Below are 14,084 nucleotides of genomic sequence, written 5' to 3'. Positions count from 1 at the left end.
TGCATATGCAAAGAAGATACCAGCTAGGAAATCTTTAGAACAGGGGTGTCAAACATGTGGCCTGGGGGCCGGATCAGGCCCCCAGAGGGCTCCTATCAGGCCCTTGAACAACCAGCTGTCATCTGCTTCCTTCTCCCTTTCTCTCGCTTCCTTCTGCATCACAGCTTGCTTTGCACGGTTTGCTCAACTGCACAGGAGCTACAGAGCAAAACCTCTATTTTCTCCATTGGCTGGGGCTCCTCCCTGGGGGAGGGAGAGCTTGCTTTGACAGGTGTTCTCAAGCGCACAGCAGAGCTACTGAGTCAAGCCTCTCTTCCTTCTATTGGCTGAGGCTCCTCCCCCCTCCTGATCCCCTGGGGAAGGAAGGAAAGATCCAGAGCTTCCTTTGCTCAGTTCCCTGGATCCCAAAGGAGAAATACAAAGAAAGCATCTTTAAGACCAATGAGTGCTAATGTTTTAAGCATGTTTTATATTAAAAAAACCAACAACCTTTAATTGTTTTTGTCTATGTCCTTTATAAAGTTTATATCTCCAATATCTAATCTTAAATAGGTACTGGCCCAACGCCCGGCCCGACAAAGTCTCATTTATGACAGATCTGGCCCCAAAAAGATATGAGTTTGACACCCCTGCTTTATGCCAGATAAGTCAGAGGAAGTTGCTTGTTCTCACCACAGGGAGGCAGCACTTCTCCAGCTAAGGACGAGAGAAGGCAGTTGAGGCCTCCGAAGCAGGAAATGCCGAAGTGCCAGGAATAGCAGAAATCTCGCAGAAGCGCAAAGGCACTTCTCGGCTCTCATCCCACAGAGAGGCAAAATATGAGATCTGATGCATTACGAAGGACCTTCCAAAGATTTATGAACATATGAAGCTGCCTTCTACTGAATCAGACCCTCCGTCCATCAAAGTCAGCATTGTCTCCTCAGACCAGCAGCGGCTCTCCAGGGTCTCAAGCTGAGGTTTTTTCACGCCTATTTGCCTGGACCCTTTTTAGCAGGAGATGCCAGGGATTGAACCTGGGACCTTCTGCTTCCCAAGCAGATGCTCTACCACTGAGCCACCATCCCTCCCCCAACTAATTTGGCTCATTTCAGGGGGGGTTTAGCCAGAAGTCACCACGGGCAAGCAGTGCTAGGTCTACTTTAGTGCCCTCCCTCCAAAAAAGCAGCACTTTTGCCACTGAATCCCCCCCCCCTCACCATCCACAACCTGGCTGCTTCTTGTCCATGCCCACCACCTATAAAAAAAACCCACAAGCAAGCTTGTCCTTCTCCAGCTACATTCATGCCAACTGTCTCTGTAGTTCAAACCCATTTTGACTTCCTTGGGAATAAAATGTCACTTAAGAGTGATGGCTATAGGAATAAACAGCTTCAAAAGGGGTTTAGATAGATTCAAGGAGGATAGGCCTATGGCTGCTAGCCATGGCAACCGAGAGGAACCTCCCTGTTCAGAGGCCCTAAACCTCAGAAACCCAGCACCAGAAGATAACATCAGGGGAGGGCCTCAGCCTCTATGCCCAGTTGTTGGCCCTCCAGAGGAACTGGCTAACCACTGTGTGAGACAGGATGCTGGACTAGATGGAGCACTGCTCTGATCCAGCAGGGCTCTTCTTATGTCCACTTTTCACCGGTTCACGTATGCATCCATGCAGCATTGCATGATGATCTGAATGTGTGAAGGGAGCAATGCCCATCTAACACTCAGTCACCAAACACAGCATTCCCAATTTGTAATTTGGCCTCATAGCTGCTATGACACCTCGTCAGGGTTGTTTTTCTGTAGCAGGAACTCCTTTGCATATTAGGCCACACCCCTTGATGTAGCCAATCCTCCAAGAGTTTAGAGTAGGCCCTTCATGTTCAGAGCTTACAGCACAGGCCCTGTACTAAGAGCCCTGTAGGCTCCTGGAGGATTGGCTACATCAAAGGGTGTGGCCTAATATGCAAAGGAGTTCCGGCTACAGAAAAAGTCCTGCCTCCCATACCGAATTATTGCAATTTTTTTCCCTGTTTAATATTTTTATTAATTTTGTAGTAAGCAAATAAATATCAATATAAATATGTATATACAATTAATTAATCTTATGGAAACAAGTTAAAAACAAGCACAAATACTTATATGGAAAAGAAAATGGTCAGCGTGTCTAGCTACATCTATATAGCTTAAAATCCTTCCATGATATTTTATAGATGTAGCTAGACACGCTGACCATTTTATTTTCAAGGAGAGAGGCCAAGATTAATACAAAATTAAAATTAAGGCAATCAAAATAAATCTATATTACTATAAAAATATTAATGAGGCATTGATATGAATGCATGACTGCCTAAATATAGTCTATACGGACTATACTGATTATTCCAAAGTTACTATTAGGTAATTACTTTTAGGCGTGAACCACGACTAGCACAGTAAAAGAAAAGTGAAGGTAAAGGAAGAAAAAGAAGAGAAAGAAAAAGTAGTAAAAGAAAAAATATATAAGTAGAGAAGATCAAGAAATTCTGGCTTGTGTCGTTGAATGTCATTTGCTGTAATAAACTCAATAAAAGGAAACCCTTTCTCTGTGAATTTTGAGTTTTCATTTTCTGTTTGAATGTTGGATATAACCTCATTTTTTGATAGAAACACAGAGCTTTAAGGGACCTTGACGGTCATCAAGTCCAAACTCCCCAAATAACACAGGGAATTCACAACTATCCCCATCCATCGATTCGCCCAGTGACCTCTGCTCTATGCCCAGAGGCAGGCAAAAAAAGCTCCAGGACTTCTGCCCTAATGTCACCTGGAGGAAAATTTCACTCCTGACCCCAAAGTGGTAATGGGCAATACCCTGGGCATGTATGCGAATTATGAGAATTATGAGCCACAGAGGTGTGGCAGCCAAATCACATTCTTCCCCAAGGTGAACTTTGGGTTCAAAATGTCCCAGTCCATCAGAACTCTGATGTGAAGTTGGAGCATCAGTGCACTGTGTCTCGTAGCCATGTTGTTGTTTTTTTTTAAAAAAAAAATCAACTTCCATTTCATTTGCCATAAGCAATTAATCAGCATCAGTAAAGGTCAGGGCACCCATCCATAAACAAGCCATATTTTATAGAACGTCGGAAGCCAAAATCTTTATAGGAGGCCATCGGTCTTCTCCAGAGCCGCTTTGATGATGTTCCTAAAAGATTTCGCCCCCAATGACGGCCAACATAACAAACGACCCTTCCATTCGACTCAAATGGCATGTTAATATCTCAAACCGCGCCGTCCCTGTTCAGACTTGACATTTCCTAATCCAGACAGTTTTTATCAAACTTCCAGCAGAGAGTATGATTACAACACGGCGGGCTGTTTTATTACAGCGCTGTCCTAGCCAAAGTTGCGCCCTTCAGAGCCCATGGGCTTCGACAGACGTAGGAAGGCGCTAACTCTGCTCAGGATGGCGCAGTTCATTGTACAGTTTTCCGTTTCCACTAAATCACATCTGCCGGCGTCAACCGAATGTGGAGTTTGGAATAATGAGAGACGCAGAAGGAATAAAGATAACTGCTTCCCTGCAGGTAAAATTAACACAGCACCTCTTCCTGGATCGGTTCAGATGGGACATGACACCGTGGTTTGATGATGATGAAGAAGAAAAAGATGATGATGATGATGATGATGATGATGATGATGATGATGATGATGATGATGATACTGGATTTATATCCTGCCCTATACTCTGAGATTCAGTGTATAGGGCAGGATATAAGAGTGGTCACCTCTACCATCCCCTCCCCCCAATAGTCTCAAAGCAGTCACAATCTCCTCTACCATCCCCTCTCCCCAACAGACACCCTGTGAGGTAGGTGGGGTTGAGAGGGCTCTCACAGCAGCTGCCCTTACAAGGACAACTCCTATGAGAAGCTATGGCTGACCCAAGGCCATTCCAGCAGGTGCAAGTGGAGGAGTGGGGAATCAAACTCGGTTCTCCCAGATAAGAGTCTGCGCACTTAACCACTACACCAAACTGGCTAGGGATCTGAATCTGGGTCTGCCAGATCCTAGTTTGAAATTCTAACCACTACATCAGAGGAGCCCTGCTGGATCAGACCAGTGGTCCATCTAGTCCAGCATCCTGCCTCACACGGTGGCCAACCAGTTCCCCTGGAGAGCCAGCAACAGGGCACAGAGGCTGAGGCCTTCATTAGAACATAAGAAGAGCCCTGCTGGATCAGACCAGTGGTCCATCTAGTCCAGCATCCTGTCTCACACAGTGGCCAACCAGTTCCTCTGAAGGGCCAACAACAGGCATAGGGGCCAAGGCCTTCATAAGAACATAAGGACCTGCTGGAGCAGAGCAGTGATCCATCTAGTCCAGTATCTTGTCTCACACAGTGGCCAACCAGTTCCTCTGGAAGGCCAGTAACGGGGCACAGAGGTTGAGGCCTTCATTAGGACATAAGAAGAGCCCTGCTGGAACAGAGTAATAGTCCATCTAGTCCAGAATCTTGTCAAACAGTTCCTCTGGAGGGCCAGCAACAGGGCACAGAGGTTGAAGCCTTCATTAGAACATCAGAAGAGCCCTGCTGGATCAGACCAGTGGCCCATCTAGCCCAGCATCCTGTCTCACATAGTGGCCAACCAGTTCCTCTGGAGGGCCAGCAACAGGGCACAGAGGCTGAGGCCTTCATAAGAACATCAGAAGAGCCCTGCTGGATCAGACCAGTGGTCCATCTAGTCCAGCATCCTGCCTCACACAGTGGCCAACCAGTTCCCCTGGAGAGCCAGCAACAGGGCACAGAGGCTGAGGCCTTCATTAGAACATAAGAAGAGCCCTGCTGGATCAGACCAGTGGTCCATCTAGTCCAGCATCCTGTCTCACACAGTGGCCAACCAGTTCCTCTGAAGGGCCAACAACAGGCATAGGGGCCAAGGCCTTCATAAGAACATAAGGACCTGCTGGAGCAGAGCAGTGATCCATCTAGTCCAGTATCTTGTCTCACACAGTGGCCAACCAGTTCCTCTGGAAGGCCAGTAACGGGGCACAGAGGTTGAGGCCTTCATTAGGACATAAGAAGAGCCCTGCTGGAACAGAGTAATAGTCCATCTAGTCCAGAATCTTGTCAAACAGTTCCTCTGGAGGGCCAGCAACAGGGCACAGAGGTTGAAGCCTTCATTAGAACATCAGAAGAGCCCTGCTGGATCAGACCAGTGGCCCATCTAGCCCAGCATCCTGTCTCACATAGTGGCCAACCAGTTCCTCTGGAGGGCCAGCAACAGGGCACAGAGGCTGAGGCCTTCATAAGAACATCAGAAGAGCCCTGCTGGATCAGACCAGTGGTCCATCTAGTCCAGCATCCTGCCTCACACGGTGGCCAACCAGTTCCCCTGGAGAGCCAGCAACAGGGCACAGAGGCTAAGGCCTTCATAAGAACATAAGAACAGCCCTGCTGGATCAGACCAGTGGCCCATCTAGCCCAGCATCCTGTCTCACATAGTGGCCAACCAGTTCCTCTGGAGGACCAACAACAGGGCAGAGAGGCCGTGACCTTTCCCTGCATTTCCTCCTGGCACTGGGATTCAGAGGCTGAGAGCTTCCGAATGTGGAAGCTCCCGTCAGTCGCTATGGCTAGTACCCACGGATGGACCTCTCCTCCACAAATGTATTCAGTCCTCTTTCTGATGTTTGCCAATGTGTGGGTGATCGCATTGCTCAAGGTTTACATATTGAAGGTGCCTGGGAGTATTTGCGTTCCTCTATCCTTGGTTTTTCAAACATCTCATGGGAAGGTCAGAGGGATACCAAATCACAAGCTCTTCCAAGTTGGAACATGGAGGTGAGCAATGCGCTCTGAATCATCTCCCGTCAGGAGGAAACAGCTCATGCTCTGTCCCCTTGCCATGTTGTGGAGGGAATGACAGTTGCCATATGGGGGGTTGAAGAACCAGAAATACGGCAAGGGGCCCTGACTGCTGTCAGTCACAGAGCACTAATTGAGTCCGCTGCAAAATGCAACCTATTTTACACCATCTGTAGGTTTCCTTATTGTTGCATGGTCTAAGAACAGGACATGAAAGGTTACCAAAAGGGTGAAGGAATCTTTGCAGCTTTGCCCACAATATGTCCTTATCTGGGCCCTGGGTCTCTCCATTCCCAGGATCAGAAAATGGATGCCTCTTTAGCCTGTGAACCAGACTCAGTGGCATGTTGGCCTGCCTAGAGGCCTAGAGATTGGACCGAGTTTGCCTCTCTTCTGTGGAAAAGAGACCATCCCAGTTCAGGTGGGCATTGCTGTGTAATAGTCCAAGGGCACATAGTTGCGTATCAGGAGAGTCCTCATAAGAATAGAGAAAAGTGGAGAAACACTCTCAAGTTTTACTTAAAGAGAAGGAGGAGGAGGAGAGGAAAAGTAGGCTTTTATATCTCACTTTCCCTTACCTTAAGGAGTCTCCAAGCAGCTTACAGTTGCCTTCCCTTCCTCTCCCCACAAAGGCTCCGTGTGAGGTAGGTGGGGCTGAGAGAGTTCTGAGAGAACTGCGACAGGCCCAAGATCACCCAGTTGACTTGAGGTGGAGGACAAGTGGGGAATTAAACCCCTTTCTCCAGATTATAGAGTCCACCACTCTTAACCACTGCACCGCACTGACACTGGGTGGGATGGGTTTGGGTAGGATTTCACAAAATGTGTGTGTGAGGGAATTCCTCAGCCAGAATAATTCCTGCAGTTACAAATGAAACTGCCTTATACTGAATCAGATCCTTGGTCCATCAAAGTCAGTATTGTCTACTCAGACTAGCAGCAGCTCTCCAGGGTCTCGAGCTGAGGTTTTTCCACACCTATTTTGGCCTGGACCTTTTTTAGTTGGAGATGCTGGGGACTGAACCTGGGACCTTCTGCTTACTAAGCAGATGCTCTACCACTGAGCCACTGCCCCTCCCAACATGAACATACACACATGAACATGCATGAAGTTGCCTTATATTGAATCAGACCCTTGGTCCATCGAGGTTAGTGTTGTCTATTCAGAATGGCAGCAGCTATCCGAGGTCTCAGGCAGAGAAGTCTTTCACATCACCTATTGCTTGGTCCTTTTAACTGGAGTTACCAGGGATTGAACCTGGGACCTTCAGCATGCCAAGCAGAGGCTCTTCCACTAAGCCACAGCCCCTCCCCATCAAAAAACAGCACAAGCCAGCCAAACTAAAATCAGGATAAAGGGACAAGGTAGTTCCCTGTGCAAGCACCAGTCGTTTCCGGCTCTGGGGTGACGCTTCATCACGATGTTTTCACAGCAGACTTTTTACAGGGTGGTTTGCTATTACCTTCCCCAGTCATCTACACTTTCCCCCCCAGCAAGCTGGGTACTCATTTTACCGACCTCAGAAGGATGGAAGGCTGAGTCAAGCTTGAGCCGGCTACCTGAACCCAGCTTCCATCGAAATTGAACTCAGGTCGTGAGCAGAGCTTGGAATACAGTACCGCAGCTATACCACTCTGCACCACGCAGCTCCTTCAAGGCAAAGGAGGCTGTGTTAAAATGGTGCCTCAGAGCCAGAAAGTTCGAACCGTCGGGTGATATCTTGTGTCAGAATCAGCTCTCGGCAAAAAACATAAACCGGTAATTAAGAAAGCACTTTATCTGTCTTTCCCTATCCCCAAGATAATCGCTGTGTTGGAAAAAAAAAACCCGAGGATGCCATAGCCCCTAGACATTCCAGGAACCCCTATGCCAACCAAGTTCATGTGGGAGTTGAAGGGTTCGGTCGCCTCAGCATGCCGGAGATCCGCTCAAGACGAGTGCTTTGGAAGAGGTTGTCAGCTCTTAAGGAAGGAACAGGATGTTCTGCCGTTGAGACACAACAGTGGGCGTCTCTCAGCGGCTCAGTTTTACACCCCAATCTGTCAGGATTTTTCTTACCATCCTTCCTTCCATGGAGAACTCGCTCCTTGGGAGAAAGGGAGAGAAATGTCCCCTTTGAAAGATAACGGACTGATATTTCTCTCCATCTCTCTCTCTCTAGCACAGCCAGTTTGGTGTAGCGGTTAAGTGAGTGGACTATAATCTGATAGAATCAATTTTGATTCCCCACTCCTTCACATGCACCTGCGGAGTGACCCTGGGTTAGTCACAGTTCCTGAAAGAGCTGCTCTCTCAAGAGTAGTTCTCAAAAGAGCTCTCAGTCCCATCCACCACACAGGGTGTTGTAGGGTTGCCATGTCCAATTCAAGAAATATCTGGGGTCTTTGGGGGCGAAGCTAGGAGACTTTGGGGGCAGAGCCAGGAGACACTGGGGGTGGAGCCAGAAGCAAGGTTGTGACAAGCATAATTGGACTACAAAGTGAGTTCTGGCCATCACATTTAAAGGGACCACACACCTTTTAAATGCCTTCCCTCCGTTGGAAATAATTAAGGATAGGGGCACCTTCTTTGGGGGCTCATAGAATTGGACCCCATGGTCCAATACACCATGGTCCAATGGTCATAGCCAATACCAAGTCATGTTTGGAGGCAATGCACATCCACACTTTTTCAGATGCAACGATGGCTTATGAACATATGAACATATGAAGCTGCCTTATACTGAATCAGACCCTTGGTCCATCAAAGTCAGTATTGTCTTCTCAGACTGGCAGCGGCTCTCCAGGGTCTCAAGCTGAGGTTTTCCACACCTATTTGCCTGGACCCTTCTTTGGAGATGCCGGGGATTGAACCTGGGACCTTCTGCTTCCCAAGCAGATGCTCTACCACTGAGCTACCATCCCTCCCCTTTTATGGAAAAGCTTTTACTAAAGAACAGGTCCTTGGAGCCCATCAAGTGAAGCACAAAGAGAAGTCTTCGGAGGACGAACAAGCAACCTCATATATCTTTTCCGTGCCGTCTCCAGGCACTGTTCATCAAATGATCGCACTTTCTTTCCCTCCAGAGCCAGGGCAAGACACAAAATCTAGGCCTATGATTCATGCCAATTACTCATCCCCATTTCTCCAGGCTGCGGGCCACAGTGTGATGTCACCCTTCCGAGGGCAGGGGAAATCAAATCAGCTTCTGCTTGGCATGCCGTGATGGATGGTAATCTTGTAAGTGCCCGCCGCGGCGAGGAAATCTGATTTGGATTTCACGGGCTCCTGCCCCATTTGCAGAGTTCTGGTCATCCACCGCATTAAAGTCCAGTAAACAAGTTCATAACTTTTGATCAGGCTTCCAAACTTTTCCCTACAATTTAGCCATTTGCAACAGTGATATTGAAAGATACAGGACATTAGATGTTGGCGGAAAGAGAGCCAATTTGGTGTCATGGTTAAGTGTGCAGACTCTTATCTGAGAGAACCAGGTTTGATTCACCACTCCTCCACTTGCAGCTGCTGGAATGGCCTTGGGTCAGCCATAGCTCTGGCAGAGGTTGTCCTTGAAAGGGCAGCTGCTGGGAGAGCTTTCAGCCCCACTCACTTCACAGGGTGTTTGTTTTGGGGAGGAAAGTAAAGGAGATTGTCAACTGCTCTGAGACTCGGAATGGAGGGTGGGATATAAATCCAATATCTTCTTCTTCTTCTTCTACATATATATATATATATTAGCTTTTGGAAGAGAATTAGATTCTATCTGAAATCTCTCATTTGGTCTCAACACCACCATCACATCTCTGTTGAAGAGCACTCAAGAAACATTTTGCCTCCATTAGCCCCCAAGAACAACTATAAATTACACAACCTTGGGAACGCATTACCCTCAACCCTGTGTAGGAGAAGTGGCTCAGAAAGCACAGAGTTGCAGATATTTTCGGCTGTGCAGAATTCAACAGAACCGAACGGGTAAGCCAACGAGTGGGTGACAGTGATCCTATGGACTTGCGGGCTGTTGAAGCCTCAGAGTATAAGTCTTTGTACATCCAAAAGAGGTTTCAATGCAGGGGACTCTGCAAAGGAGATAAATTGTTGGCTGACGCTATGGCTTAGGATTGCCAGCCTCCAGGTGGGGCCTGGAGATCTCCAGAGCAACAACTGATCTCCAGAATAAATCAGTTTCCATGGAGAAAATGGATGCTTTAGAGGGCTGACTCCTTGGCACTGCTGAGTTTCCTGCTCCCTCACCAGGATTTGCCCTCAAACCTCCAGGAATTTCCCAGCCTGGAGCTGGCAACCCTGCTGTCTGATGGACTCAGACAATGGATTGCATTGAGCCTGGAGATCTCCTGGTGGTACAACTGATCTCCAGTTGACAGAGGTCAGTTCCCCTGGACAAAACAGCTGCTTTGGAAGCTGGTCTCTATGGCATTGTAGCCCTCCCACTGTGCCCCCTCCCCCAAGCACCAAGAATACAGAGCATCTCTGCCCCAGACAGAGAGTTCCAACAACACCCTTCTGCTCCATTTGTTTATCCAACCCCCTCCTGAAGTTGTCCATGTTTGTAGCCGCTGCCACCTCCTGTGGCAGTGAATTTGGGTGAACGTAAGAGAAGACATGCTGGATCAGGCCAATGCCACATCCAGTTCAACACTCTCTCACACAGTGGCCAAAAAAACCAGGTGCCATCAGGAGGTCCACCAGTGGGGCCAGGACACTAGAAGCCTTCCCACTGTCTGCCCCCCCCCCCCCACCAAGCACCAAGAATACAGAGCATCACTGCCCCAGACAGAGAGTTTCAAAAATATGCTGTGGCTAATAGCCACTGATGGACCTCTGCTCCATATGTTTTTCCAATTCCCTCTGGAAGCTGTCTATGCTTGCAGCCACCACCACCTCCTGTGGCAGTGAATTCCATGTGTCAATCACCCTTTGAGCAAAGAAGCACTTCCTTTTATCCGTTCTAACCTGACTGCTCAGCAATTCCATTGAATGTCCACGAGTTCTCGTATTGTGAGAAAGGGAGAAAAGGAATTCTTTCTCTACCTTCTCTATCCCGTGCATAACCTCTATCATGTCAATCCTCAGTCGACATTCCTCCAAGCTAAAGAGCCCCAAAGTTTTGACCTTTCTTCATAGGGAAAGTGTTCCAACCCTTTAATCATTCTAGTTGCCCTTTTCTGCACTTTTTCCAATGCTATATCTTTCTGAGGTGGGGTGACCAGAACTGTACATAGTATTCCAAATGAGGCCGCATCATCTATTTATATAAGGGCATTATGATACTGGCTGATTTGTTTTCAATTCCCTTCCTAATAATTCCCAGCATAGTGTTGACCCTTTTTATTGCAGTCCCACACTGTCTTGACATTTTAAGCAAGTTATCTACCACAGCCCCAAGATCTCTCTCTTGGTCATTCTCCGCCAGTTCACACCCCATCAACTTGTTTTTATAGTTAGGATTTTTGGTCCTAATGTTCTTTACTTTGTACTTGGCCACATTGAACCTCATTTGCCACGTTGATGCCCATTCACCCAGGCTTGACAGATCCCTTTGGAGTGCCTCTTCACTGCTTACTCCCAACTCCAAATCATTAATGAGCAAGTTAAAAAGCATCAGACCCAGTACTGAACCCTGTGGTACCCCACTGCTTACCACTGCAAAAGTTGACCATTTATACGCATTCTCTGTTTCCTATTAATTTGCCAGTTTTTGATCCACAAGAGAACTTGTTCTTTTACCCCATCACTCTTAAGCTTTCTTAGGAGCCTTTGATGAGGAACTTTATCAAAAGTTTTCTGGAAGTCTATTGGGTCCCCTTTGTCCATGTTTGTTCACCCCCTCACAGGTTAGTGAGACAAGATCTTCCCTTACAGAACCCATGCTAAGTCTTCCTCAATAGCTTTTGTTCATCAATGTGCCTACTCATTCTCTCTTTAATAACAGTTTCCACCAACTTACCTGGTACTGACGTCAGAATGACTGACCTGTAACTTCCCGGATCTCCTCTGGAACCTTTTTTTTAAAGATGGGGGTGACATTAGCTTTCTTCCAGTCCTCAGGAATGGAGACAGATTTTAATGAAAGATTACATATTTTTGTTAGGAGATCCACAAGTTCATATTTGAGTTCCTTCAGAACTCTTGGATGTATGCCATCCGGGTCTGGTGACTTATCAGTTTTTAATTTTTCTATCAGTTGTAGGACCTCCTCTTTCATTACCTCAATCTGACTCAGGTCTTTAAACACCCCTCCTGAAAACGGTGGTTTTGGAGTGGGCAAACACTTCTCATCTTCCACAGTGAAGACAGAAGCAAAAAATGTATTCAGCTTCTCAGCCATTTCCCTATCATCTGTCAGTAATCCTTTTATTCCTTGGTCATCCAAGGGCCCACTGTCTCCCTGGTTGATTTCCCGCTTCTAATGTATTTGAAGACATTTTTATTGTTAGTTTTTATGTTTTTTGCAATATGCTCCTCATAGTCCCTTTTTGCCTGCCTGATCACAGACTTGCATTTTATTTGCCACAGCCTGTATTCCCTTTTATTAACCTCACCTAGAAGTACCTGGAAATTTTGGGGGTGGAGCCTGGGAAGGGTGGAGTTTGGGGAGGGGAAGGACCTCAGTATGGCACAATGCCAGTCTACCTTCCAAAGCACAATGCCATATAGTCCACTCTCCTGAGAAAACCTAAAAGTGATGTCATGCTGCTCTAGGAATCACTGGAGATGCTATGGTAAAGCTGAGGTGCTTCCAGTGAGTCCTAGAACATTATGATGTCACTTCTAGCTAGGGTTGCCAAGCCCCAGGTGGGACAGGAGATTCCCTGGTTTGGAGGCCCTCCCCCTGCTTCAGGGTCATCAGAAAGCAAGGGGGGAAATGTCTGCTGGGCACTCCATTATTCCCTAGGGAAACCGATTCCCATAGGGTATAATGGATAATTGATCTGTGAGTTATCTCAGGCTCTAGGAGAGCTGTTTTTCACGGCAGAGGCACCAAATTTTCAGCATAGTATCCAGGGCCTCTCTCCAAAATAGCCTCCATGTTTCAAAAGGACTGGACCAGGGGGTCCAATTCTATGACCCCAAAAGCAGGTTCTCCTGTCCATTATTTCCAATGAAAGGAAGGCATTAAAAAGATGTGTGGTCCCCTTAAATGTGATGGCCAGAACTGCCTTCAATTATGCTCGTCACAATTTTGTTCCTGGCTCCACCCCCAAAGTCCCCAGATATTTCTTGAATCGGACTTGGCAACCCTACTTCTAGCATTTCCCCGGAACTTATGCCATGCTATCATGCCAATGAAAAAGTTTGCATTAATTTTTCTTCTGCCGGCTGATGAAATGGCAGCAGAAAGTGAAGTAGCTCTTGAGAGGTCCACCGCAGGACTTTCTGGTCGCATCTTACTTTGCAATGACCCTCCATTTAAAATAATCACCGAAAGGGAGCTCTCCTTTTCAACTCTTATAAAACTTGACATAAAACTTCCCTGCGCCTTTGAAAAGTCAGTTCGGCACCGATCTAATGTCATCTGAGTTCATGTTAAAAAGCATTGCATTTTAGGTTCTACGAAGCCTCTTTTTCTCTTCTGACCTTTGAGGGCTCTTTTTCTATCACAGGCAGGCCTGCCTGAGAACGTGGCTGTTTCCTGGCCCAAGCGCACTGAATACTAAAGAGATTTCCAAGCCCCCATACAGTTCACTCTCTCTTAAATCATTTATTTCAGCTATTTTTTTCAAACAAAGGCTGGGCACATGTAGGCCAAAGTTCCAGTCTGCCTCACCTGGAGAGCCAAAGTAGGTCAGCACCATTTTGATTCAGAGAGAGTGATGTATATTTCAGAACCTTCCGGAGAGACTGAGAGATTCAGAGCCTCAGCAGCTCCGGCCATTTTTGTCTTTCTGTTATAGTACAGGATCGATTCCTGGGCAGCTTTAAAAGGTCTGCCTTGCTGTGCCTGTATATTTAATGTCCAGCTAAAACCAGAAAGGCTAGCCTGATCAAGACCCAAGGAATGGATTACGGACTGCCGCCAACTGTTATTCAGGAATTCAACTCCTGTCGTGAGCACTTTCTCTGCTCCTCTCCAAAGGTTTATCTTACAATTTCGATTGCCACCGTGGCTGCCAGGCTAGGCCGGGCAACCAGCGGGAGACTGAGTTGGACAGGGATGTGGGGGATGGCCATTCGTGATGATGTGATGTCACTTCCAGGGAAACACAGAAGGGCCATCATGCCTCTCTAGGAATGGCCAGAAACTGTTAAAAGTA

At 47.2% G+C, this 14,084-nt stretch overlaps 1 protein-coding gene across 1 annotated transcript in view; it reads right to left on the bottom strand.

Moving 5' to 3' along the window:
- The window catches only part of KCNQ3 (potassium voltage-gated channel subfamily Q member 3), a 239,692-nt gene that overhangs the window by 51,575 nt on the left and 174,033 nt on the right, over positions 1-14,084 (bottom strand). The gene's annotated exons all lie outside the window — the stretch shown is intronic.

Source organism: Heteronotia binoei, chromosome 7, assembly GCF_032191835.1.
Source record: "Heteronotia binoei isolate CCM8104 ecotype False Entrance Well chromosome 7, APGP_CSIRO_Hbin_v1, whole genome shotgun sequence".
NCBI lineage: Eukaryota > Metazoa > Chordata > Lepidosauria > Squamata > Gekkonidae > Heteronotia > Heteronotia binoei.
Note: the sequence above shows the minus strand (reverse complement) of the source record. Positions and strands in the feature narration are given on the sequence as shown.